The sequence below is a fragment of the Bombina bombina genome, chromosome 7 (genome assembly GCF_027579735.1).
Source record: "Bombina bombina isolate aBomBom1 chromosome 7, aBomBom1.pri, whole genome shotgun sequence".
In the NCBI taxonomy this organism is placed as follows: domain Eukaryota; kingdom Metazoa; phylum Chordata; class Amphibia; order Anura; family Bombinatoridae; genus Bombina; species Bombina bombina.
In genome coordinates this window covers 300,420,061-300,439,321 of record NC_069505.1, presented here as the reverse complement: position 1 = coordinate 300,439,321, position 19,261 = coordinate 300,420,061, and the positions used below count along the sequence as shown (strand labels likewise).

Here is a 19,261-nt window from a genome sequence, read left to right as displayed (position 1 = left end):
CAGTTATATGAAAATTGGTGCATACTGTCCCTATAAACCTGAGCTCCTTATCCCCCCTTCTTCCAATACTCCCAACTCTCTAACTATTGATAACAAAATTTCTGCTTACCTGATACATTTATTTTTCTTTCTTTCCGGGCATGGAGAGTCCACGATTTCATTCCAATCACTAGTGGGATATTCAACTCCTGGCCAGCAGGAGGAGGCAAAGAGCACCCCAGCAGAGCTGTTAAGTGTCATTTCCCTTACCCATAATCCCCAGTCATTCAGCCAAAGGAAAATGGAAAAAGATGATAACACAAGGGTATAGAGATGCCTGAGGTTTGTACCAAAAAAGTGCTGTCTTAAATGTAAATAAGGATGGGTCGTGGACTCTCCATGCCTGGAAAGAAAGAAATTTATCAGGTAAGCATACATTTTGTTTTCTTTCCTATGGCCTGCAGAGTCCACTAGTGGGAACCAATACCCAAGCTAGAGGACACAGAATGAAAGGGAGGGAGAACAAGACAGGCGGACCTAAAGAGAAGGCAACACCGCTTGAAGAACCTTTCTACCAAAGGAAGCTTAAGCAGAGGCAAAAATATCAAATTTGTAGAATTTGGAAAAACTATGCAATAAGGACCATGTGGCCGCCTTGCAGATTTGCTCCACAGATGCTTCATTTTTGAAAGCCCAGGAAGAAGAGAGACAGCCCTAGTGGAACGAGCCGAAATTCTCTCATATGCTAATCAGATAACACTTCTCAACCAGAGAGAAAGAGTAGTAGAAGTGGCCTTCTGACCTTTAGGCTTGCCAGCGAAAACAATGAACAGGGCAGTTGATTGCCGAAAATAATTAGTTGCTTGTAGATAAAATTTTAGAGCATGCACAACATCCATGTTGAGTAACACGCATTCCTTCTGAGAAGAAGGATTGGGACAAAAAGAAGGAACAACAATCTCTTGATTGATGTTGCAATCCGAAGAAAACTCAATTTAGTACGAAGGACTGCCTTATCTGCATGAAAAATAAGGTGAGGAAAATCACACTGCAGAGCCGAAAGCTTGGAAACTCTGCGAGCAGAAGAAATAGCAAGAAGATACAAAATTTCCAAGATAACAACTTAATATCAACTCAATGCATAGGCTAAAACGAAGCATGCAGCAAAACTTTAAAGAAAAAGGTTAAGGCTCCAGGGAGGAGCAACAGGTTTGACCACAGGCCTGATTCTGTCCAAGGCCTGAACAAAAGATTGAACACCTGGTAGATCAGCCAGACGTTTGTGCAAAAGAATAGACAGTGCAGAAATCAGACCCGTCAGAGTACTGACTGACAAACCTTTCTCCAGACCCTCCTGAATAAAGGACAGAATGCGAGGAACTCTCACCCGACTCCAAGAGAAACCCTTTGATTCGCACCAATCCAGGTATGTACGCCATACCTTGTGGTAGATCTTACGAGTAAGCGGCTTACAAGCTTGAAGCATAGTATCAATTACCTTCTCAGAAAAACCATGCATAGCCAAGACTAGGCGTTCAATCTCCAAGCAGTCAATTTCAGAGAATCTAGATATGGGTGTAGGAGGAAGGGACCCTGAAGAAGAAGGTCCTTTCTCAGAGGCAACCTCCAAGGGGGGAAGAAATGACATAAAAGGGATATCAAATTTATAACAAAGACTCTGGGGTGGCACAACACTTTAACTGTTTGCATTTCACCAATGAATCCAGATTCACTGTTAAAGTTATAGACATAGCGAAAAAAAATCAGGGGTGGAAACATATATAAAATTCTGTCGAGAAAGGAACTCTATTGGATTTGGAAATTGGATACTAGAGTACCCAATGGCTTAAATAAAGAATGGGACATAAGTTACTGTGTAGAATAAACTTTCTTTTTTTTTCCCCTTTTCACTGACATGGGTATACTGTATTGTTAATTAACATGTATCATTTGGTTTTGATTGTAGTGTCATGGTATGTATTTTAACTAGTATATATTGACACTTTAATCTTATGCTCATGTGATATTGAATTGGATATTTTGAAATGTATGTTTGTATCTGCCCAATAGATGGGCTTTTAATTGAGGTCAGACATATCTTCAATATATTCATATGTATGTATTTTGAAATTGAATTTTCTCCAAATTTGAAGTTCATTTAATGTAGAATATAATTCCAGAATTTAACATTTATATCTTCAATATATTCATATGTATGTATCTTGAAATTGAATGTTCTTCGAATTTGAAGTTCATTTAATGTAAAATACAATCCCAGAATTTAAGATTCAAAATTTAAAGTTTAAAAATTTAAAATCTAAGTGTTTGTTTCAAATTTTATGGTGCTCACAATTTTGTGTGAAGTGTATTTTTTATATATACATGGCATTCATTCATGAGAATGTAGTATAGAGTTACCATTTTTTCAAAAAACCTTTTTCAATTTCTTGTTGAGGCTGACTTATTGCGTTTGATACAATATATGTATTTGATAACATTGATATATGTGTTTGATAACTGTTTTGTATCCTTTAACTTGGTTTTAATTGTTTTTTTTTTCAAATATGTGTTTATTTCACCTGCAGTACACATCTACTGTTTCCTAGGAGATATCTGTTTAAGTAAGCTGATTGGTTTCTGCTAGTTTTAAAAGGTGTGTTGTGCAGGTGTTGGGCTATCCTTTGATTAAGTGCTGTACGGCACAAAACATGTCAGGAGTCCACCTCCTCCTACCATGATATCATAGTGTGTGAGACTGTTTTTATTTTTGGATTAATAAAGAACCTTTGTTTTACTACGGATCATTGGATTGCTGCCTTTTCTTTCACTTGTAAAGAAATTACATCTTCACCAGATCCGCGAACCAGATCCTGCGAGGTCAGGCAGGAGCTATTAGAGTCACAGAAGCCCTCCCCTGCTTGATACGAGCAATTACTCGAGGAAGGAGAGCAAACGGGAAGGGGGGAACATATACGCCAGACTGAAGTTCCAAGGCACCTCTAGAGCATCTATCAGAGCGGCCTGTGGATCTCTTGATCTTGGACCGTACTTTGGAAGCTTGGTGTTTAGACGAGACGTCATCAGATCCAACTCCGGAACTCCTTACCTGAGAGTTATAATTTTGAAAAATTTTCGGTGGAGAGCCCACTCCCCGGGATGAAAAGTCGCTCTGCTCAGAAAATCTGCCTCCTAGTTGTCTACTCCTGGGATGTGGATGGCAGAGAGGAGACAGTCGTGAGACTCCGCCCACTGGAGAATGCAAGTCACCTCCTTCATTGCTAAGGAACTCTGAGTTCCTCCTTGGTGGTTGATGTATGCCACCCAGGTGATATTGTCCGATTAAAATCTGAAAAACCGGACTAAAGCTAGTTGAGGCCAGCCTGTCAAGGCATTGTAAATCACTCTCAACTCCAAAATGTTTATGGGAAGAGAGGACTCCTCCTGAGTCCAAAGAGCCTGAGCCTTTAAAGAATTCCAAACTGCTTCCCAGCCTGAAAGGCTGGCATCCATGGTCACAATCACCCAGGAAGGTCTTAGAAACCATGTACCCTGAGACAGATGATCCTGCGAAATCCACCGATAGAGAGTCTCTTGTCAGGGGATCCAGAGCTATTCTCTGCGATAGGTCCTAGTGGTCTCCGTTCTATTGTCTAAGCATACATAACTGTAGGGGTCTCAGATGGAACCGAGCAAACGGAATTATGTCTATGGAAGCAACCATCAGACTAAATTACTTCCATACACTGAGCCACAGATGGACGAGTAGAGGACTGAAGTGACAGGCAAGAAGCCAGAAATTTAGATTTTCTGACCTCCGTCAGAAAAATCTTCATGGACAGAGAATCTATAATCGTTCCTAAGAAACACACACTTTTCTCCAGATTCACTTTCCATCCGTGGGAACGTAGAATAGACAACAACATCTCTGTATGAGATCTTGCCAACTGAAAGGATGATGCTTGAACCAAGATGTTGTCCAGATAAAGCACCACTGCTATTCCCCGAGATCTAACCACTGCCAAAAGGGCCCCAAGGACCTTTGTAAAGATTCGAGGAGCTGTGGCAAGGCCAAAGGGAAGAGCAACAAAATGGAAACGTTTGTCCAGAAAGGCAAACCTTAGGAATTGGTGATGTTCCCTGTGAATGAAAACATGAAGATATGCATCCTTCAGTTCTATGGTAGTCATTAACTGACCTTCTTGAACCAAGGATAGAATGAAACTAATATTTTCCATTTTGAAAGACAGAACCCTGAGGAATTTGTTGAGACACTTTAGGTCTAAAATGGGTTGGAAAGTTCCCTCTTTTATAGGAACCACAAAAAGGTTTGAATAGAATCCCTGACCCTGTTCCTCTATGGGAACTGGAACAATCACTCCCAGGAAAGATAGGTGCTTTACGCAGTTTAAGAAGGCCTGTTAGGGGTAATATGAATCTGATGGCAGCCATCTTGTTCTTCGCAGCCATCTTGTTCCTCGCAGCCATTTTGTAATGAATAGACTTTATTATACTGGGTTCTTGTGTAGTGAGAATTATATGCATGTTATGATAATTTCCTTAGCTGTTCGGCCTTGCCAATGTACCCTGGCCCGACGCCCAGAAATAAGATAGAATAAGATAATGTAAACAAGATGGTTCAGGAACCTTGTTGTCTCCGCAGATGGTAGTTTGTTATGACTCTGTAAGTATTGTTATGAGAAACTCATGTTCCAGTTTTTCCTTGTACTTTGCTCTGTATAATTGTGTAAGATGACGCGGTCCTAACGTGTCATCCCCTTAACCCTGTATGTCACTATAAGAAAGGCTTGCACTGTGCAATAAACAGAATTGGCTTTCGATCAAAATGCTGCGTGGTCTGAGTCATTCTAAGGGGCCCTTATCAGGTAATCTACATATGCCTCAGGTGGTACACTGGCCCCGTGGCTTCGGCCTGACCTGACACTTACCCCCCTGGGGGGACACCTAACAATTTTGGCGTCAGTTTGTGGGATTCGCAGTGAGTAAGTATGAGTGCTTGTACCATGCTTTCCTTCTGTGAATTTGAACCTAAATTTAGTCTGGTAATAGGTGTTGATAATATATGATAAAGGGTTAAAGGGGTTCCTGTGGTTGAAGCACAGATTTGCGGAGGTTATAGTCCTGCCGGCAGTTGTGATACCCCCCAGTCCTGTGCTGGGACACGACAGGTATTGTGAGTCCTGTCTGTGATAAGCGCGCAAGAAATATATGAATGCCAGTTGACGGGAGGTTTTTTTTAAGATAAAACTCCCCCGGGCAAGGTGGCAGTGAGTGAGTCTCACGTGTGTTAAAGTTTCCCATATTCATTCCCACAATAGAGTTTTGTTACCCACCTGAAGCTCGTGTTGATATCTGATGCTTGCTTTGTTTTGTTTGTGTTTTTTTTTATGCTGTGCGTAGAAAATATTAAGTGGCTATGCATGTTATTATTGTGGCTATTATTGTGTTGAGAAATGGGAACTGCTCATAGATAAGAATGCACAGAGAAAATTACATGTATAAGGTAAAAGAAAAAGAGAGTTAATAGTTTCTGCAAAAGACAGAAATATTTTTTAAAACACTGTCAGTAAGTACTGCTGTTTGATAAATAGAGAAATCTCTGTGTTAAAGAATGTAGCAGGCAAAGAAGGGGGGCCACCACTGAGCGCGCACATAGATCAGAATTAAAAAAAAAGAGAGAGAAGAAACTGTTACAGCAGCTCCGTTTGTGAGACTTTTTGTATTTGCAGTAAGGAAATTTAGGAAATTTTGTCTGTCGGTTCTCACTGTGGTATGCGTGTAACAGATTTACTTTAAACCAAGAACAGAATGTGTTATTTGAAAATGATTGTCTCAAGCCATGCAAAAAATGGCCATTTTGCGGGGTTTCGGAAAAAAAAAATACATTTTGAACTTGGTGACAGGTTAATCTGGTAAATTTTATATGTATGTCGTACGCTATGAAATAGATGCTTTTCTGAGAAAGGAAAAAAGGGAGTGAATCTCTGGTATGTGAGATGAAATGAATTTGTATCGTTGTACAAATGTAAAACTGTTTCTTTCTGTTTCTCTGCTGGGAAATCAGACGTTTTTAGAAGATATTCAGTAAATGTTATTTTATATACCTGTACTTTAAAGTCACCAGCATGTTTTAAGTATGTGGTATTCATATGCAGTTTTAGTATTAAGTGATAATTGTTTTTCGGCATGTAAAGATATGATATTGTTTTTGCAAGTGAAGTAACGGCTTTGAAAGTGGCTTTGAAAGTGCGATGGTGTGTGTGATTTTTTGTCACACTCTGGTAAATATGAAACTGTTTCTGGTATGATTAATGGGTTAACGTATGTTGTCTTTGTAAGGTCTGTGAACAGAGTTGGTGCACCCAATGACATATAGTTATAAGCTGTAATTGAAAGTTTATTTAAAAGTGCGTCCGTTTTTGTTGCAAGTAAATTAATCTGCAGGTCATGCTACAGTACAGAGGTGAAATTTGTGTGGTAAATCATACAAGCAGCCTAAATTATGGTTGGGATATATATATGTAATTTACGTGATGAATGGTTAGTCCTTAAAGGGACAGTTCACTGTAACAAGGTGTTGCTATTAATGTATTGTCCATGACTTGTTATACAATATGCATAGTATAAAATATAGGAGAAATTGCATTTGCAAGTTTATTTGTATATATATGAAGTAGCTGGTTTTATGCTGTCAAAACACAGTTGATTGCAATGGGTTGAATTTTAGATAATAAGAATTTCTCATTATCTTATATTTGTCTGTAAAATCAGAGCTCAGTGCGTAGACTGAGCAATAGAAAATTGTCATTTTATTATTTAAAGAACCAGTGCAATAACACTGTATTAGTAGTTTGCTAAATATATTTTAAGAGACTTTTCTTTGTATATATTTATTTTAAATTTGCTGTTCAGATAGCAGATATTTTTTTTGCAGCATAACTTAATTCTCTCTGTAATGCAAACTGAAGTGATAAGTTGTCTACAATTTTAGTGTAGGAATCCGTGACACTAGCGGAAAGAAAAAAAACAAAAAAAAAAAACGAGAAAAACCAGGAGTGAAAATATTTAAAGGGATACAGGGAAACTGATATAACATCTGAGAATTTAAGGGAATATTTACATAAAAGACGATGAGGTTTACTGTAAGCCTAACACTAGTATATTTCACTGTGTTAGCAGTTTCAATTAAAGATTATTTTTGCGTTTGGGTAAAATGTCCCTTTAACTAGCCTGCATCCCGCTGTGAGTGCGTTCTTATGCTGCTTATGCTTTTTTAGGCTATTTAATGAACGTCAGTATACATTTTTTATTATAAGGATCATTGGGAATAATTTAAAGGGGAAATTGTATTAGTATTCTTTTTCAGAAAGCTTATTTTTTGTGTTATATACGGTTGTTATAGTTGGCTGGAGAGCTGCAGAATGGTGAATATCAAATTATACATAATATTAAATCCAATAATTTTGTTGTTGTGGTTAAACTAATTAGCATTTATCAAGTTTTAGAGTGAATTTTATATTTTTAAGCAGTAAACAGTGTTTCTCCTTTAAGTAGAAATGAAACTTTGAGCTTGCCTCACTATCCTTGAGAAGAATGATAACACTGTGCATGTTTTGCTTTTCTTTAAAAAAGAAAAGTTTCTCTCTTCTGTTTGGCTTTGTTGCAGAGAGAACGATTTGCACTTTACATTTAAAGCGGCAGTACTGGTGTCCTATGTTATAAAAAATGATAACTATAAATTGCTCACTACAAAGAAACAAGTATTTATATTATATTCTGTCACAGAATATAGCTTAAAAATGATAATTTTATTTCTGTGGCTGTCAAACTGTATCTCACAGATATAACTCTTTGTTATTTAAAATAACCCCCACTGCGTTCAATAAATAAATTAGATATTATTTAATGAAGTGATTTCAGTGACACTTTAAAATATATATAGTTATTTGGTTATTAACTAGTCTACCACTATTATTGCAATGACTTTGATTGCTGCTTAACAGCTAAGCCGTGGTCTATAAGGTGTCTACAAATAAACACCCCTACTTAAGGCGATAGGGGACGGCAAACAAATGATGCACATTTTATCGGATTCTACTGCATTTATATAACTTGCTAATTTATCTGATCACAGTTTTGGTTTTATTTATATGGCTTACGTGTATTTTGTCTCTTGGGGTTGTAATGAGATTTATACAGCCTGTGATAAGAGGCAGTCCTCAAAGGCTTAAAAATTAGCATATAAGCCTACCTATGTTTGGTTTAATCTAGGAAGGTTGGTTAAAATTAAAAGTCCTATCTGAATAATGAATTTTCATTTATCCTACAATGTCCCTTTAACAGTGGCTACCGTGGTTATCTGATCGTTCCCAAATAAGTATTTTATTTGTATAATCTGCAACTGAAGTTTCTTGGGCATCTGCTGTGATTGTACAGAGTGGATGTTTTTAATTGTTTGTAGTGTTCTGAGAGTGTTGCATTCCAGTGAATGTCAGAATATGTGTCGCATTTTAAGTTAATTGTGGTTGTTTGAAATTTGTGTCTGCAGCTAATGTTTTGTGAAAGACAAGAACGATTGTTTTTCATTGTTTGTTATGTTTTTCTCTTTTGTGACTACGTGTGGAAGCGTGCTGTATGGACAGCATATTGAATTGTGAAGTGTATTTCATTTTGCTTGCTATTGAGAATTGTCTCTGCATGAGTGGAGTGCATGATTTGCCGTTTAGTTTCTTGTTATCTTGTGTTTGCGTGTCACATGAGATGTTTCACGCAAACATGGGGGAAGTATTGATGAGTATTGATGAATATCTTTATGTAATGGGGGTGATTGTTTTTAGGAGGTGAACCTAAAACGTTTTGAATCTCCTCGTACAATGTTATTGTTTAACCACCAGCTGTGCCCCAAAATTTCCTTGTCTTACCCATATGCAGGATGCACTATGTCCCTAGGATTGTCTAGAACTTTCCTTCATTGGGAATCTGGCCACGGAAAAGCATCTACCTTGATGGCCACCCCGGTCGTAGCCTGTACACCCACACCCCACTCCTTTTTTTCCCTGGTGGATTAGATCTTTTTATTGTCTTTCTGTGTTGTATCTTGCTCTCATATTTCAGATGCCTAAAATGTTTTATTTTTCTATTTGGTTCTTAACACTATATTTGTATTTGCAGGATGAGATCATGAAGCTGTCTTCAGAGATTAAAAGACACTAACTGAATTATTTTTGAGTTTCCATATTTAGGTGAAATCTGTACAGGCAAAATTCCATAAGTGCACTCTTCAAAAGATTACAGATTGAAAGCAAGTAAACCTTTAAAGAAAGAAAAGATGAAGATGAAAGACCTTTTGTCAAGCTTGTTTTAACCACCATACTGCAGTAAAAAAAGTTGTTGAACTATCTTTGGATCCATTCTTTGCTTTGCATGCTGGTACCAGCCCCAGAACTGGACTCTGAGTAATCCATGACTGTTTCCTCTGATGTGTGTCTTTAGGACATAAAGACTATCCTTCTCTGGACTGTGCCTTACCGCTCGATATGGAGGTCCTGTTATGCTGTTGCAGGGTCAATCAAGTAAATTAGGGGAGTATTGTTTTAACTCCATTCCTTATATTGCTTGTTTTGTATTCTCTTGTATTTGTTTTATTTTTATTGATCATATTGGGTATAAGACATCATATGCTTCATTGGTATTAGTGCACATTGTAGTTTATGTGCTTAACATAGTAACCCTTTAGATAAATGTAACTGTGAACTTCGCAGTATTGTACCCTATTGAATGGCCCACTGAGTATAACAATATGTTTAAGGAAAATGCTGCAACATAGCATAATATTTTAGACCCTTCCCCCTTTAGAACATAAGGAGGCCTGTCTAAGATAGAAGTTTATAGTAAATATACAGAGAAATGTTTCAGGGAATAGCCTAATTATAGTTTATGAACGCAAAGGATTTTTCCCTTTTATTAATTAGTATGGTATCTGCAAAGTGAATTTGGTCATTCCTGATGTTTGTCAAAGAGAGTAATTCTTACCATAAAGATGTGTTTACCTTTAAAAGAGTTTGTAGTTTTAAATGATGTTCTGTTTGTATGCTTTCCTCATACAGGAGTGTGAGAGAATTTAGGTTGCATAAAATAATTATTAAACTAGTAGTGTTTATATCAGATGAGATTGTTGAATATTAGGATCATGGTTGGAGAATTATAAACATTATAGATAGCAGCCATGCAGAATAAAGCAACACAAGGTTCTTTTATTTTTTTTAGAAGTTCAAAGTGACAGTGTAAAGAAATTCATTTATTTTCATTGACTGTTTTATTTTTTTCCATTCTTACTACAGGGCAGGCCTTAGCATAAGTTTTAGCATAACCATTCAGGCCCTTGATGAAGTCTGACAGGATTTCACTTGCGTAGTATTCATGAAGTATCATTTAAAAGTGTATAGAGAAGTTGTAAATTATTCTCTGAGAAATATCAATGTATTTAATTTGTATTATATATCAACAATGTTTTGTTTGATTTTAAATGACATAGGATGACAGTGACGTTTTATTTGGACATAATTGTGATTGTATTGCGGTGTGTACTCATCCTGTACTGTTTCTGTTTGTTTCCTAGACTCCCTGTGACTCGAGTGTTTGCTTGCCATCGGTATCCACTGGTTGCCTTGTCTACCCCACGAACAAACCATCAGATTTCCAGTATCTCCCTGCGGAAGAACCGTGGATAAGCACCCCTACTGCAAATGAACTGTTGGAGAATTGTATTATAGCAAAGTGTCAAGGTGCAGCGCTCTCAAATGGACAAAGACTGTTCTTAAAGTGTTCAGAGGCCACCTAGAGACAGTTGTGCTGTTGCTATGTCATGCTTTACTGTGGAAAAGGAACTGTTGGACATATTGGGGGGTGCTAGCAATGCAGGTGGAGAGATAGACGATGCAGCGTTGTTTGGGGGTAGATGGGGGGCTGGTTGGGTCTCTGTGTCGGTAGACCGGTAGTTTTGGGAAGGCTGGAGGATAGATGGAAGGTATTGGAGGGACTGTACCTATATGCAGTGACAATTAGTCTATAACAGTATATCCCGACATAGGAATATTTTTCGCTTTAGTATTCTTATAGAGTTCTGTTACCATAATATAAGGCTTTACTAATTTTCTATGCCTGTCTATTTTTATGTTATTCTGTTAGAATAAAAGGATGGTATGTTAGGGGTAATATGAATCTGATGGCAGCCATCTTGTTCTTCGCAGCCATCTTGTTCCTCGCAGCCATCTTGTAATGAATAGACTTTATTATACTGGGTTCTTGTGTAGTGAGAATTATATGCATGTTATGATAATTTCCTTAGCTGTTCGGCCTTGCCAATGTACCCTGGCCCGACGCCCAGAAAGAAGATAGAATAAGATAATGTAAACAAGATGGTTCAGGAACCTTGTTGTCTCCGCAGATGGTAGTTTGTTATGACTCTAAGTATTGTTATGAGAAACTCATGTTCCAGTTTTTCCTTGTACTTTGCTCTGTATAATTGTGTAAGATGACGCGGTCCTAACTTGTCATCCCCTTAACCCTGTATGTCACTATAAGAAAGGCTTGCACTGTGCAATAAACAGAATTGGCTTTCGATCAAAATGCTGCGTGGTCTGAGTCATTCTAAGGGGCCCTTATCAGGTAATCTACATATGCCTCAGGTGGTACACTGGCCCCGTGGCTTCGGCCTGACCTGACACTTTACCCGGTTTGCAGATAACCTTGACAGGATAAATCTGCCCCTGGGGAGACAAGACTTGAATACTTCTCTGTATCCTTGAGATACTACCTCCAAAGCCCAAGGATTTTTCATGAGGACCTGGATTGCTCCAGCTTGGAAGAGGAAGACTTTTGTCCTTTGAAGTTACGAAAATTAAAATTTTGGCCACCCTTAGGTCTATTTTTCTTGTCCTGCGGTAGGAAAGATCTCTTTCCCCCAGTAATCTCGGAAATGATCTCAGCCAAACCCGGACCAAATAAAGTCTTACCCTTAAAAGATAGAAGTTTGGACTTAGATGTCACATCAGCAGACCAAGTTTTTAACCACAGGGCTCTGCGAGCTAGAACTGCAAGGCTAGAAAACCTTGCCCCTAGTCTGACCACTTGCATGCTGGCATCACATATAAAAGTATTAGCCAGCTTTAGATCCTTGATCCTATCCTGGATCTCCTCTATAGTAGTCACACCAATAAGATGCTGCTCCAGCAACAGTAGCAATACTTGCCACAGGTTGCCATTGTAACCCCTGATGAAGATACATCTTTAATAAGAAAGCCTCCAGCTTCTTATCCATGGGATCTCTAAAAGAGCTATCCTCAATAGGGATGGTAGTTCTCTTGGCTGGAGTAGAGATAGCTCCCTCTACCTTGGGTACAGTGCGCCACGAGTCACGTACATAGTCAGCCACTGGAAAAAAAAATCTTGAAAACAGGGGATGGGGAAAAAGGAATTCCATTCCTGAGCTATAATTTCCAACATACGGTCTGGAACAGGAAAAACTTCAACAGATGAAGGAATGACATCAAACACTCTGTTAAGCTTATTAGATATCTTTGGGGTCTCAGCGACAGTAGAGTCAGAGTCATTCAAAGTAGCAAGGACCTCCTTCAAAAGTAACCGGAGGTGTTCTAGCTTAAACCTAAAATTAACCTCCTCAGGATCTGTAGTACTAGCCACTACAGTCTCAGAGTCAGAGATCTTGCCCTCAGAAGCCACTAACTGAAATATTTCAGTTACGCAGCCTTAGCAGAGTCAGAACCCTTACTAACTGAAATATTTTTTGATTTCCTCTTACGCTTACCAGCAACAGATAAGCAGCAGAAACCGCAGAATTTATCTGCACGGCAAAATCTTCTGGTAAATAAACACCCCCAGAAGGAAGCGGAGAAGAACCACAGGGTACTGCATGTTAAACTGCTTGAGCTTGTGATGTTTGGGGGGAAAAGTAAGGCATGGCACAAACAACATTATCCTGAGAGACAGTGGCCTCTTAGAGGGGACCTTTATTTTTAGTCAAAAGCATATTTATTGTTTAAACAAGGGGAGCAAAACTGCACAGGAAGAATAATTTGAGCATCCAAGCAATATAAACATTTTTCAAAAGGCACATTAGCATTTGCTTCAGGGTCCATGGTAGTCAGATATTTGTCCCCACTAGGAAAAAAAAAATATTTAAACTTAATATATAATTTCCATATATAAGATTAAAACTACAATCAGGTACCAGAAATGAACGGACAGGCACTTAAAAACCTCAGCTCTGCTGAGTACTCACCACTCCAAGGCTCTAGTTGAAAAACAAAATCCCACTAGTTGTAGATCTGTATGAGCCGGAGAGACAGATCCTGATCAAAAATAGGAAACAGGTGATATACAGCTGTTAAGCTCTCTCCTCACTATCGACCTGATTATCACCAAATACTCCGGTCTGTAAGTCAAAAGAACACACAGGCAAACCCTCCGCTCAAACTAACAACGCCGTGGAGCAGAAGCACAGAGGCCGGTCACATGACCGCATCAGAAATTAAAGTGCACCACAGAGTTAGAAAAACAGAGCGAAAATCGGCCGTTCAACAGTAAGAGAAAAATCATAAAATCTGCCCCTGTCAAACACTGCTTCTTATCCCGAGCATAAATCGCTCTGTAGTAAAATTCTTCCGAAACAACATAAGCCCCTCTCCATGATGCCATAGTAACACCCCCAGAAGGATAGTGTATGTCAGTTGCTCCCTGCCATTGCCAGCCTCAATGTTTTTAACTTAAATAAAGTTAAACATCCCAGCAGTAACCCAAAGCATCTCCCTGCCTGATAGTCCTCATTTATTGTATCCTGACTTATGAGATAGAAAGCACCCCCAGGTTATTCTACAAGAAAAAAAAAAAAGCCACAGGGGATTTAACCCCTTAAGTGCTGGTTCCTTCAAACCTAGAAGGGAAAGCACTTACTTGTGGATACTGGGCAGGACAGGGAACATATTCTTAGGTGTGAAAGACATATCACCTCTGTCAGGGACCTGTAGAAACAGAAAAAACTGAGTAACCAACCCTGGTTTTCTATAATAGGGGTAGCAATAATGTTAGAAGTTAAGCAAAGACCACCTCACCGTCTTCTAACTGCTAAAAGCCACCATTACTCTTACTAAAAAGATTTACATGGACATAGCATAGCCCTAATCTTAGCTTTCAGGGAAAATTACCCATTAAAGGATTAAAGATCTTCAGACACCATCTTCACACATCCTCCCAATGACAGAGGCAAATAATGATTTGGGATTATGGGTAAGGTAAGTGACACTTAACAGCTCTTTGCCTCCTCCTGCTGGCCAGGAGTTGAATATCCCACTAGTAATTGGAATGAAATTGTGGACTCTCCATGACATAGGAAAGAAAATATCCTCACCCCAACCCCTCTTGCTTGAATCAGATCTTTCATTCACTCCTCACATCCATTTCTTGTCCAATTCCTATAGTTTCTAACTTAAACAATCTTTAAAATTTACAACTTCCTCACATAACACAACAAAGATTTGAATGCACTCTCTCATCAACCCCATCTTCTGTGGTCTCCCTAGTTGCTATCTATCCCCTTTATAATTCTAAATAAAGGCCTCAGCCAGGCTGATCTTCCTTTCGCATCGCTCCTCATCTACTGCACCTCTCTGCCAATCCCTTCACTGGCTTCCTCTAGATTACAAAATAAAATACGTAATCCTGATCCTAATATGCCAAACCCTCAGTAACATGCTCCCGCCTATGTCTCTGACTTTTTACCCCTAGATGCCCTTCCACCCGCCCCCTTCTCTGAACCCATGACTATCTCATCGCCTCCTTTCGTTACCTCCACATATTCCGGTCTACTGGATTTCACAAGAATTGCCCCTATCTTGTGGCACTCTCTGCTTTGCTACACAAAACTCTCCCCTAGTTTTCATAGCTTTGTGTTTTCTTTAAACTTTTGCCGCTGTTAAGGTGTTCCATGTCGTCCTAACTGCGCTGGGCTTCAACGCCGTTAGGACAGCATGGAACGTCATAGCTGTTTGGATGTACTGAAGCCATTGGGATTGTGGCACGGAGGGCATACCTAGCATCATAGGGACGCCCCCCTGACCCAAACCCATCATAGAAATCTTGCGATCGTATGCACAATCGAGTGATTTAAATTTGTTTACATTTGAACGATGTTCCTATGTAGACAATATAGACCAGGCAGGAAAGGGTTAAAAGCACTACTGCTCAGAGATCTATACAATCTATGCTATGAGATAAGGGGTCAGTCTGCAGAGGCTTAGATACAAGGTAATCACAGAAGTAAAAAGTGTATTAGTATAACCTTGTTGGTTATGCAAAACTGGGGAATGGGTAATAAAGGGATTGTCTATCTTTTTAAGCAATAACAATGTTCAAGTAGACCTTCCCTTTAACAACTCACATCAGGGTCCTCTATCCACTGATTGTGCCTATTATTGCTTCTTTTTACATATTACCATCTGTATATTATATGTTCATAGCACTGGGGAATATGGTGCACTATACAAAATAAATGATAATAATAATCATCTAGGGGTGTGTGTGTGTGTGTATGTGTATATGTATGTATGTGTGTATATATGTGTGTGTGTGTGTGTGTATGTGTATGTATGTGTGTGTGTGTGTATATATATGTATGTATGTGTGTATATGCGTGCATGTGTATGTGTATGTGTGTATATGTGTGTATATATATCCTCAGATTGGTCAAAGTTTTATTTATGTCTCGCTGATGTATGCTGAATATCACTCCAAGTATGCAACCTGGACTTGCACTTTAATAGCATATATATGACATAATTAGCATGTGGATACATTGTGAACAATACTTATGTGTCTCTCTCCTTCTCTTTCCCTCCTGAATACATTAGTAGCCGGATGGGTTTAAGCCTCTTACATCTGGTAGTCAGTTTACTTATTTTGCTGCAATATGGGTACCACTATCAACATTATGATATAGCCCTATTTTTTGTTTTTAATTTACTATGAAGAGTGCCTAGCATCAATAGTAATTTTGTAAATACATTTTTATTTCTAATACCCTATTCTTATTTGTCTATACATATGCACAAAATTGGCGCTGATTATTTCAATTATTATTATCGGTTATTTGTAGAGCGCCAACAGAGTCCGCAGCGCTAAACAATGTTTAACATAACGATACTTGTTACCCTTTTTGAATAATCACATGTGTTGGTTTACTGACGTTACCATGGGGATGGTTGCCATGGTGATTTATCTGCACAGAATCAACGTTTTTGTTTGAATCACGATATTTCTGTATAATGTTCCTTTTATATTTCTCAATAGATTGCTTTTGATTGTCACATTAAGCTTATTACACAGTTGACACATCCATTATTATTATGTGAGTGGCATTACTATACACGAAAACGGGAAGTGACGTAGTTGAACTTCCGGCTTCGGCACTTACGGTGGAATGCGGCTTGCGTTCCAAGACCAAAGATTTGGCGCACTTTTGGCGATTACTAGGTTTGTGTACTTGTTTATTATACACTATAAAAGAGTTTGTTGTGTTGCACTGCTGCATGCTGATGAAGGGGTTGTGAACCCCGAAAACGTTCCATTAAAATCTTTTTTTCTGAAAAAGTCCTGTGAGTGCATCTCCGGTTTGTGTATGCATGTGTATTTCTGCACCCAGGCTGTTGTCGAGTTGGTGGGCTGAACTGGAATTTGTGAATGAATATATATATATATATATATATACACACACATATACAAAGTGCACTCCAGATCCTCCTTACACAACAGCTTCGGGTGCTAGCAAAAGCAAAGTACAGCCAAAAACAGAAAGCACTCCAGAAGGCTTGTTACTTTTATCACCTATGGAGTGCTTTCTGTTTTTGGATATAGATATATATATATATATATATATATATATATATATATATATATATATATATATATATATATATATATATATATATATATATATATATATATATATATATATATATATATACACACCAATATTATTGCGAGATGTTTATCCCAATCTTATTAGAAGCTATGTAAGCATATTTGGCAGACAGAAGCATATACAAATATGCCATGAACGAGTGGACTTAAGTGGTTGGATGTGCACCAATACTTTTTGTTGTTTTGGTCACTTTGGTAGCACTCTTACAATATGTGTGTTAAGATTAAACAGTCCTTTTGTGGTGTGCTTAACCAAAAAAAAAACCTGTTTATATATATATATATATATATATATATATATATATATATATATATATATATATATATATATATATATATATATATATATATATATATATATATATATATATATATATATATATATATATATATATATATATATATATATATATATATATATATATCTCAAGTGTTCCTGGGCTTTAAAGGAATTTGAGATTACAATATAAAAAAAAACATAATTTTGCTTAGTAAAATAACTTTATTTTGTACCCCTCTTTCCTGTAATTTAACAGGAATTAAATGTTCATGATTCAGATAGAAAATTAAAGTTTTAGACTATTTTTAAATGTAATTCTATTATCAAATTTGATTTTCTCTCTCCAGCCATAGCATTACATTAAAAACATTATTGCACACACAGCAGCCAGATGGATAAAGACACGTGCATGCTCCTCAGCTCAACCTTTTAAAAGGATACTGAGAGAACTAAACAAACGTCATACGATAATAGGGAACTTGCTAAAGATTTTATGTTCTGTCTAATCCATTTAAGTTTAATTTTGACTTTACTGTGCCTTTGAGTTTTCCCACTATGAAAATGATAACTGCACACGTCAGGCTTCAAAAACTTAAAGGTACATGATAGCGATAAAATCAAATGGATTTAAAAAGGGACATTTATTCTTTCATGATTCAAATAGAGCATACAATTTACTTCTATTATCTAATACGTTTTGTTCTCTTGGTATCCTTGTTGAAAAGGATACCTAGGCAGGCTAAGGGGCTGCAGATTGGTAGTTTCACATATATGCCTCATGTCATTGGCTCACCTGGTGTTCAGCTAGCTCCCAGTAGTGCATTGTTGCTTCTTCAACAAAGGACACCAAGAGAATTAAGCAAATAAGATAATAGGAAAAAATTGGAACGTTGTTTAAAATTGTATTCTGTATCTGAATCATGAAAGAAAAACTTTAGGTTTCATGTCCCTTTAATACATTAGAGCAAGTAATTGTATCACTAGTGACATGGAAAAGCTGTGTTGAACCCCTGAAAAGGGATTAAACAAATACTTAAAGGGACATAATACTCATATGCTAAATCACTTGAAACTGATGCAGTATAACTATAAAAAGCTGACAGGAAAATATCACCTGAGCATCTCTATGTAAAAAAGGAAGATATTTTACCTCACAATCTCCTCAGCTCAGCAGAGTTAGTTCTGTGTAAAAAGTTATACTCAACTGCTCCCAGCTGCAGGTAAAAAAATAAAAAAAAATGAAGAAATGAACAGCAGCCAATCAGCATCAGCAGTGCTGAGGTCATGAACTCTTACTGTGATCTCATGAGATTTGACTTAACTCTCATGAGAATTCATAGTAAGCTTCCTTTACCTGATTGGTGAAATAAGATGAGAGTGCACGATGCTCATCCCTTCAGATGTCCCAGGACAGACACACTAAAATGCTGCTTAGAAATACTTTACAATGGGAGGTGGCTACTGAGGAACTTTTGAGGTAAAATATCTTTCTTTTTTACATAGAGATGTTCAGGAGATATTTTCTAGTCAGCTTTTTACAGCTATGCTGCATCACTTTCAAGTGTTTAAACATTTGGGTATTATGGCCCTTTAAAGTAATTACACAGCTAAATCATGCAAATAGCGCAGCTGCAGTTCCTGCTTGGGGCCAGAAGAGCTCTGCGAGTCCCGAGCGGTACTTTAACCATGGAAGGTTAAAGGGACACTGTACCCAAAAATTTTCTTTCATGATTCAGATAGAGCATGCAATTTTAAGCAACTTTCTAATTTACTCCTATTATCAAATCTTCTTTATTCTCTTGGTATCTTTATTTGAAATGCAAGAATGTAAGTTTAGATGCCGGCCCATTTTTGGTGAACAACCTAGGTTGTCCTTGCTGATTGGGGGATAAATTCATCCACCAATCAAAAACTGCTGTCCAGAGTGCTGAACCAAGAAAAAAGCTTAGATGCCTTCTTTTTCATATAAAGATAGCAAAAGAACAAAGAAAA

General features: G+C 37.8%; 1 protein-coding gene across 2 annotated transcripts in view; it reads right to left on the bottom strand.

Moving 5' to 3' along the window:
- SHQ1 (SHQ1, H/ACA ribonucleoprotein assembly factor) overlaps positions 1-19,261 on the bottom strand; it is a 296,452-nt gene that overhangs the window by 214,962 nt on the left and 62,229 nt on the right. The gene's annotated exons all lie outside the window — the stretch shown is intronic.